The 9,877-nt window shown below is 42.1% G+C and overlaps 1 long non-coding RNA gene across 2 annotated transcripts; it reads left to right on the top strand.

Moving 5' to 3' along the window:
• On the top strand, positions 3,771 to 6,031 carry LOC109716668. Of its 2 annotated transcripts, none has more exons than XR_002218005.1 (3): positions 3,771 to 3,838; positions 3,958 to 4,017; positions 5,792 to 6,031. It is a non-coding gene; the product is annotated as an uncharacterized LOC109716668 (long non-coding RNA). The 2 variants fall into 2 exon arrangements; XR_002218004.1 differs by having other exon boundaries at positions 3,772 to 3,838; positions 3,955 to 4,017.

Raw genomic sequence — 9,877 nt, forward strand, 5'->3', positions numbered from 1 at the left:
TTGACGGGGATTCTTTCTTTTCTAGTTCTTTTTGTCTCTTCCTATCTTTTCCTCTTCTTACTATCTTTGTCTTTTACATTTCTTTTCATATATTTTTAGCTCCAACCAATGGGCTTTCTTTCACCATACTACTCGTCCTCGCTGATTACTTTGTCAAAACATATCGTTCACCTATCGGACCAAATACTCGCTCATTTTGGCTTTTTTACCCAGATCAATCCTGAGAATTCCTTTTGTGAGGATCTTCCGTTATGGCTATTACTATTTCATGAATTCTTTGGTACCCTCGATCTGACCGAGGAAGAGTCTTATGACTTTCGCGAGTACTTAATGAGTTATTTGTCTTTGGCTGGCTCGTATCGAATTGTTATGCGGTGATTTGGAAATGAATCGAAATTTTCGAGCATCAAATTATTTAAGACCTCCCGTGCTGACTCAAACTTCCATATCCCTCAGCTCTTCTGTTTTTGTCCCTGCCTCACATTTTTTCTTTTCAGAAGGGGCCTCTCACTCGAACTTTCGATGTACTCCGTATGTAGTTTAGCCCATGGCGTCACTCTTCCATGGCCTCAATCCTGATGTGTGTTGATTTAGCCACATTGATCTAATGATTATGCACTATTATAATTTTTAAAATTTACATTTGACTTCTACTCCGGTAAGAAAAAGAGACACAGCGTTCCTACTATATTGAGCTGTGCCTAATTCTTTTCAGTACTCCGTCGCAGAAAATTAATTCAAGATTTTTTCCAACGCGTTGTTTAGTACGCTGATAATGCCTTGGGCCATATTTCTTTCTTTGTCTATAGAGAATTTTGATCGTTTAAACGTACTCTGAAGGCTGGTGTAACATTACTCATGGCTGACTTAGTCTTCTTTTTATGCAATATTTTTGCAATTATTTTTCGAAATTGTATATGTACGAATACTCTACATAGATTCAGCTTGCCATTTTGATCCTACGAGTTCTCGTTGGTTTGCCATAGCCACCATTGACTCGTTCATCCTTTGATTTTTTACTTATTCTCTTTTTTTATGAATTCGTCCTATTCTTGTTTTTTGGTCTCTTTGCTGACTGCTCACTGCCACTCGCTTGTTTTGGCAGAAGAATCTTTCCAAGTGTGAATGTGCTTCCTCGTTGCAGTGACATTTTGATGTTTGCTTATTCTTTTTTTGGACCCTCGGATTTACGTTGGCCTAAACCGCTATCGAATGTGTTAGCCAAGCATTCGGTTCACCCCGCAAGTTTGTCATAGTCAATTGAATTTTACCAAGCAATTTCTTCTCCTGGCAGAATTTTTACGGCAAATTACTGTCGATCTCTCGCACCGCTTACCAAAGTAACGGCGACGCGATCGATTTCACTCATGAAATCTTCTCCGGCGATTTTCAATTGCACTATTTTAACGAATTTATACCCGAATATATGGAGTTTCGCTTCAATGCTAATGTGATTCTTTTTCCGAGAGAACCTTTCTCCGTTGTTTCGCTGCACATTACAAACTCTCATCCCTTGGTTTTTTTATTTAATATTACTCTTCATTCTTTATTTTACTTATCTGCTTCTTACTCGCAGTCCCCTTTCCGGCAAGACCATGGTCGTATCTAGTCTGTCTGAACATCTGTACTCTGAAGAAAGTCGAAGAGTGCTAGTCCTCGCCTCCTTCCTCTGTAAATATCATTCCTACCATTATCATCTTAATTCATCGTTGCTTTTTCTTATTCTTATTATTGTTTGTTTCATTTTCATAGTCTGTTCGTTTCATCTGTCCCAACTCAGGCACAAACGACGAAGTTGTAGTGTACTCCGCCGTCCTCAAAAAGGCATATAGTGGCAAAGAATTTCAACAAGGCGAAGTACCCTTCTGGCTGGAAACCCAGCTAAAGACAGAGCCGAACTTCCTTTGGCGGGACATTCAATGCAGAACTATCACACCGTCTTGGCACATGGAATCCCCCATATTCTCGTCATCAACAATTATGTTGGAGTAAGCGATAATTAGCCATCCAAAACAACATTCTTACTTATTTATGTTTTCTTTTTACTACACTCTTTTCCTGATCGAGCCCTTTGCTAATTTTGAAGATGACTAGATGGAATGCAACTTATGTTGAGTTCCGACTTGAGAAAAAGAGAGGGATGGAAAAGAAGAAAAGGTCTATCAAAACGGCGAGCGCGGCGCCGTTGCCAAGTGAGGTTTCGCCACCTCTTTTCATTCCTGCGCCAACATCAACTATAGAGGATGAACGAAAAGACATACCTCTCGAGCGAACCTCTGAAGACAAAGTCACTATTTCTCCCCGTTCGACCCAGGGAGTTTCTTCCCCTACTCCTGATGATCCTTTATCTACAATTCTTCATTCTTTTTTGATTTCAAGCCCTAGCTCCAATGAGGGGGATGATTCTTCGACTGTGACCATTTCATCGGACACCCAGAACAAGTTCGATGAATGTCTTAAAATATTTGGCACCGGAATTCCGAGTTTGGCTCAAAATCCAGAGCAATCTGATCGGCTATACGCCCTTTTACTCGATTTAGCCGATCGATCAGATGTTTCCCCTGGTATCAAGTATTTTGTATCAACCTTATCACTCCAACTTTCATCTTTTTTGGCTCGGCAGCAATCTTTAGGCGCCGAACTTGTAACTTTAGATCAACATTTTCATCGCGTTGATCATTCTAAGAAAAATATCCCTGACATAGCATCTCCAATGGTTGAAGTGCATCAAGAAGATAGGGAGTTGGCTGATCAAGAATCGGCTCTGCAAAAAAGGATTTCCACTCTGAAAGAAGAATTGGCAGCAGCCGAATCCACTCTAGCACTGTAATACACTGAACTTTTGCAAATTGCGGAGTTCGAGTATATGGAATGGTGCGTGGATCACTCCTACATGTTCTAAAAGATTAGAACAAGTTTTTGGATAAGTTTGAGGATGATTTGAATGCTAAAAGTGAGAAATTGCATTGAACTGGCAAAAATCAGCCTTTTTCTGCTTGCTGTACCGGTACAGCCATCACCTTGTACCGGTACAAGCTGGCAGATTCGTGGCAGCAAGGTTAGTTTCGTAATTTCACATTTGATACCTACCTATTTGATCCCAGCACGACTCTGGGACTTCAGTGGAGTGTGCTAGAGCTCAGCAAAGGGTTCTTTCACCTTCTTCTCTCTCTCTCTTTAGGGTTTTTCTCTCTCTACTTCGAATTCGCCGATTTCGCTCGTTTCCGTCGTATCGCGTGTTCTTCGCTGGTCGCGAGCGTTGTGGAGCCTCCGTGGGCGTGTGAGAGAGTGTTTTGGAAGACTCTTTGCTGTCCTGAACCAGTAGGGTGCTGGTTGGAAGCTCGAGAAGGTAATCGACTCGATTTTCTCCATTAGCGACGTTCGAGTAGACTTTTATGTGTTGCTTTTGAGTTATTGCTTCTAGTTGCTTTAATTTGAGATTTCAGCAATTAAAATTGGATTATTTAGCTATGAATTAAGGTCCTTAGACCAGGGATAAGCTACTTTGGGGCTTAATTGAGACAACTAGTTCAATATGAAACAAATTTGGAATTAAACGCGAACTATTGCCACAACTTGATGTAGTTGGACTTGTTCTTTCGCAGCAGGTTCGCGAGCTCCTTGGGGTTGATTTGGGGACCAGGGAGGCTAGTTTGGAAGGTACTCCAACTAAGGGTAAGCTGGAATTGCAGCTAGAAACTGAAATCGCATAATTCCGACTATATTTGCTATATATGATGATTTTGATGTCGTGTTTGTGTTGATCGCAGTGGGAGTTCGACCGACCTTTGGGTCATCCTTGGTTGGCTTTGGGAAGCCTTTAGAGACTTAATTGGAGGTACTAAAGTGAACCAAAACAACGATTTATGTTATTACTTGATACGAGATGTGAATTGAGCCGAAATCGGACATTTCGGCCGTAGATTTAATCCGATCTTGACGTTTGTTTTTCAGCAGCATTGGGGCTTCGTTGAGCCGTTGTGGGACTTCTTGTGGATAATTGGAGCCTAGTACTAGGTGGGTCGGACCTAACCAGAGCAAGTGAAACTCCTCTATGTTCTATATGTATTATAGAAATGGTCTTATTGTGTGCTTATGTGATTGATAAGGGCTCGACGTTCGTTATCATAATGTTGAACATATTCGAAATGAAGTCTCTATAAAGTAGAGAACACTTTTACATGAAAGTATTTATATTCGTATTCAATTCAGTTGAATGACTTATGAACAAGTGTAGAATGCACTTATAAGGTAGAGAACAATGACATCCTTTTGACTCTAAAGTAGAGAACTATGACATGCTTATGACTATGTTGATAGTGCCATGATAGTAGAAAGACTCTAATGCCATATATGAACTAGCATTACTCTTACATGTTTGTTATCTAGTGGATACTAGTCGTTATTAATATTGGCTATATTGAAATTCCGATCAAAGGATCGAGAGCAAGAATATTGTGAGCTAATTGTGATAGCTGAGACATGTTGGACTGTGGATATGCTTGCTTGCCATCGTGCTCATTCGCACACGCTTGTGAGGGTCGCTCCCTACAAGCTGGCACTCCGGAGTTGGCCTACGCGACAGTTGCTCGCCCGTGCGGGATTGGGTGCCGAAGTGGATTGCCGTGGGGAGTGTATACTACCACGGGGCCATTAGGCGCGGCGCAAGCTGGACTACCTTGGGTAGGTCCCTGTGAATGAAAGGATAGTACTCAATGAAAAAGGACAGTAATGAATGCTTATGAATTAAAGTGTACAGTAGTCACTTTCATGTTCGTGCTTATATTCATGTCTATGTTCATGATTACAGAAATTGCCATATCCCTATTATGCAAATGATTCATTACTGTAGAATGCCATTACATGTTGATTACATGCTTATTACTTGTTAGCATCATGCTTATAAACCATGCAATTATTGTTTTTGCTTTCAATTAGTACATCATGAGCCTAGTGGTGTAATTCGCCGAGGCTGGCGGCTTACCCACTGGGAACTATTGTTTATAGTTCTCACGCCCTTTTTGGTGGTTGTTTTTACAGAGCTATCTACAGGAGAGGCTAGGGATCGTGGCAAGGGAGTCGCGCCTAGCTAGGCACTACTAGGAGCGTGCTAGTCGATCACCTTGTTACTCGGGCTACGGCCGAGGGTGATGTCCATTGTATAGAGTGACCACCATTGTACCTATTTTTGTATACCCGTGATGTATATTTACTGTTGATCCAGATGTTTCTGTTGTGATACTTGCCCTTTAGCCGAGATTTTGGGATTGTAGTTTCCTTTGTTATTTTACTGTTAGTATACAGACTTGTACATTGCTCTGATATCAGGACAGGACTTTCGTTGTTTCACTTCCTATCGACTTGCTTTCTTCGTAGACGCCTTATATACTGCAGGTGTATGGCGGGTCTGTACACGTACCGGATATGCTTCCGCTGGTACCCGGGCGTGACAGATTATAGTGGTATCAGAGCCTAGGGTTGAGTCTTCGTAGACCTAGCAAACCTTAGGCTGGTTGGACTATAAGGATAGGCTCGTGAGAGACGATGTCTAGTCGAGGTTGTTGTTAGCGAAAGTACTTTGATTGGGTACTTATAAACTCCGAATAGTAGGAGTTTGATCGGGATGTGCAAGTACTAACTTTGCAGAGGGTCACGTTGGCGGCCGACAACGTGACATCGGAAGTTAGTACGCGTTACATTTCATTACTTTCGCTTGATTAGTTGGTTTCTATCCTCAATGAGGATTCGATAGTATAGGGTTTATTGACCTATGTTTGTTTTTGTGCTGCAGCTTAAGATGCCGTTGACTCGTTCGCAAGCCGCCGGGGCAGCTGAGGCGGCGGATGCAGAGGAAGTGGGGACTTCTGTTACTTCGGGAGCTAGTGCGATCCATGAGTTACAGGATCAGCTTGCGATGTTGACGGATTTGGTTACTCAGCGGGCTGCAGCAGCACGACAGCAGATGGATGCCGTGCGTCGGCAGGAGGACAGGATGAAGAGGTTAGAGGATCTGTTACTGCGACAGACGACTGACAGAGGATTCCAGCTTCTGTACTCCCAGATTCTGTACCTATAGCACCAGAGAGGGGCACCACAGTGAGAGCATAGTCACCTGTACTGGACACACCCCCAGTAGCTCCGAGGGCAGAGACCCGACAGGAGACAGTAGTACCACCACCAGTACCTGTAGCAGCAGCTGGGACAGTGTTACCCGAGATGGTGGGGGTTGAGGAGCGAGAGCGGATGATGGAACGACTGAATGAATTCCGTCGCTGCAACCCTCGTATCTTTGATGGGGAGAAGGCGGATCATTGGGTGGTCGAGAAATAGTTAATGCACATGGAGAAGCTATTTTATGACACTTTTGTTGAGGAGCGGTACCGAGTTTGGTTTGCGACACACCACCTTGATGGCGAGGCTTACAGGTGGTGGGTAGATATCCGTGAGGATCCTCGTACTGATTTGTCCGCTATCACCTGGGCGAGGTTCAAGAACTTACTGTTGACTACTTACTTTCCTCAGAGTGTCAAGAGACAGATGGAAAGGGATCTGAGAAACCTGAGGCAGGGGGACAGGACAGTGGCAGAGTACGAGCGAGAGTTCTCCCGATTACTGCACTGCGTTCCTTTTGTAGTTTGAGATGATGAGGACAAGGCTCGCATATTTGAGGTGGGTTTGCGACCTGCGATTTTCCGATTGGTCCANGCGATAAATGCAGGAAAGAAAGATGCAAGAAAATAAAGGTGGTCTTTTGTGCGCAGGGGCGAAGACCTGTTTTCAGGGTACTGCAGGCCTATTTATAGATTTGCCTTTGCATTCATTTGTTGTTATTGCACGATCGGCCATCTTCTCCGGATTTGGAGGACCACGTTCGGCCGATTGGAACCGCCGTTTGGAACCGCTCATAACCGCTTGCGGTTGCCACGTTTTTGAACAAACGCGGCTCATATCTCTTAGCGCATTTTTTCCGTGCTCTCGGTCCAACATTTCGAATCCTGAATATGGATATGAACTCGGCGTGCCAACTGTCCGCGCCGGATTGGTCCAACAGGATACGAGTTCGAAATGTAGGTACAACTGTAGTACGTGGATTCAACAACAACAAATTAAATAGAATTTTTGGAGTTTATTTTGGGAGTTTATTATGATTGCACTTCCTAATTAATAGTTGAATTTAATGCAACCAACCATATATATTACTCGATCCACGTCAGTAAGTGACTGAGATAAGCCATACTTTTCTTTCGGCCCTAATAGTACAAAGAACGTGACTAGATCTTACTAAAATGTCAAAGATATAGTTAGCTTATTCCTAAAATTATATGTAAAGAGTAGTTATCTTTGTCAAATGGATTGTGACACTTTGTGCATGAAAATGGCAAACTTCAATTATCACCCCGTGATTTAGCATATTTTCACTTCTCCATGCCATTCTCTTGTTGAAAATTTTCATTTTTATTCGATAATTTTATGCTTGTCTCGATCCCACCATAATAATCTGTTGCCAAATAGCATAATAACATGATATATTTTACAAATTATAGAGTGGCTAAGTCAATACATTGCAGGCTACTAAAATGCAGCATTTTACATACCATCGTGTGTATCATTTATAATCCTATGGTTTGTAAATTATAGGATTTTAGTATAACCCACTTAATTAACGGCTAATCCTTACAGGAATATAAAGAAGAAAACCGCAAGACACTAACCTAAAATATTTTAAACCACAGGATAGCTAAATAAATACATGATGATAAATAAGAAGGGGACAAATTGAACTTTCCTCATCAAAACTAATAAAATGCATGGTTTGTTTATTGTTTACCTCTTCCAACAAATAAGAAACTAAGAAGTTGTTAGGAGCCGAATTCCGTCCTCTTTGACCCAATCAAAGATCTTCCTCGGGAAGCACGTTGGGAAGCGAAATGGCTACGATTAGTAACCCTCGAAGTTTGCGCCCTTCAACTGGATCAAGCGATTCGGCTGATGAGTGATCGAATCAGCCGAGTTCGAAAACCTTTACTGTAGAATTGGTTCGGCTAGATGAGCCGAATAAAATGCACAGAGTTTTTGGTCGGCTGATAAGCCGAATATATGGAATACACAGTGATTGGTCGGCTGAAAGAGCCGAATGCTTTTATATATATTAATAAAACAGAGTTTGCCCGAAGGGCATACAGACTCTGAAAATCTAGTTTGCAACAGAGTGTGCCCGTGGGGCATACAGACTCTAGAGATTTAATTTAAAAACTACTCCTAGAAAAGCAGTAAATGCGGGTAAAAAAGATTACATGTTGACCGCTTCTAAAAAAGCGATAAAATTGCAAAGAAAATAAAGGTGGTCTTCTCGTTCAGGGGGGTGAAAGACCCCTATTGCAGGCTTCGAAATTACTATTTATAGTAATATCAACCCACATTATTGGTTGGTTGAAAGTAGTGGGGTGAGTGGTTGTAATCATGATCGTGGAAGTTATGCCCACTTCTCACGGAAGTTACAGCCCATCGTGGAAGTTACGCCCCACTTCTCAACCGTTTCCGCTTAAAACCTTCAGGTGCCTTATTGTCGACTCCTGGTGTCACGCCACGAATGCGATCCTATTTGGCCGGTTAGAGGGCGTCAAACAGACGCAGAACGGACAGAGTCTCCCCTGTACGCCCAAGGCTCAACACCCTGTACAAATAGAGTATGAATTTTGCACAAAACGGAAGCACACATAATGGCTTGCACGAGGGCAAGCAACAGCCAGTAGTGAAAGAATCTAGTAAACATCATACAAGTATTTGATTAAATTTAAATCACATACATACATTCAACTTTAATACAACTTTACATCATTTCTTTTAGACATCACAAGTTCTCCAAAATATGATCCTTGTCCATTTAACATAAATAAAGTCTTCTACATCATTCCTTTAACATGATCACAATACTAACATCATCAAAATAGAAAAGATGATAATAAGGGGTATGCAACTATGAAAATAAGACATCTTGGGCGGTCTCTACCTAGGGCGCGATGCCCTTACCGCGATAGTCTGCCGGCTCGCTCGGTCCCGGCTCTGTGGAAATAGTGGGGTGAGAATTACAACAAAGTTCCCAGTGGGTTCGGCAACCAACCATGCCGACTATCCCACTAGGTCTAATAAGGCATAATAGAAGAAAGAATAGATAATAACTAACTAACAGATGCAGCTAATATGCCTGAACGATAAGTAAAGCTATGCTCGATAGAATGCTCATGATGAATGCAAGTTATTAATTCCATAACCCAATCTCGTGGCTAGCCCGTAGGTTTCGCCCTCACAAACTCACCGACCCAAATCTCTACTATCGGGGAGAATTCCGCTACGACCCGACAGGACCGTCCTCTTGGGAGAATTCCGCTACAACCCAGTGATGACAACTCCGGAGCACATCGCCCGAGGGAGAGCTACCGCCCTCGAGCAAGGACTATTAGGTGAGTACGATCAATCCTTAACTTTAAGGATTCCAAGTTCAATCCATTCCTTGACTTCAAGGAAAACCATATTCATATGACCCTTAACTCTAAGGTGTATATGTCATAATGTCACTAACCCAATTTACTTGCATTCTCTAGCCTCTACTTGTGTCATGTACACTACTTGTTCTTGTTCTTTGTCATTGATGCCACACTTATTTTCTAAGTGTTCAAAACTCGTCAATGCTACTCACTATGGTCGTGTCCAATGTCACAATTATTTTCTAAGTCCACTAGGTTCTTGTTCTTCAACATGCATACATAGGGTTTATAAATTTTCCATTATCATACGATATTCCACATGCATTTGAACCAACAAAGTGCAATAAAAACTCATGAGTAACCCTACTATGCGATATGCTCAATGTATATGT

The sequence above is a fragment of the Ananas comosus genome, linkage group 10 (assembly GCF_001540865.1).
Source record: "Ananas comosus cultivar F153 linkage group 10, ASM154086v1, whole genome shotgun sequence".
NCBI classification, from domain to species: Eukaryota; Viridiplantae; Streptophyta; class Magnoliopsida; order Poales; family Bromeliaceae; genus Ananas; species Ananas comosus.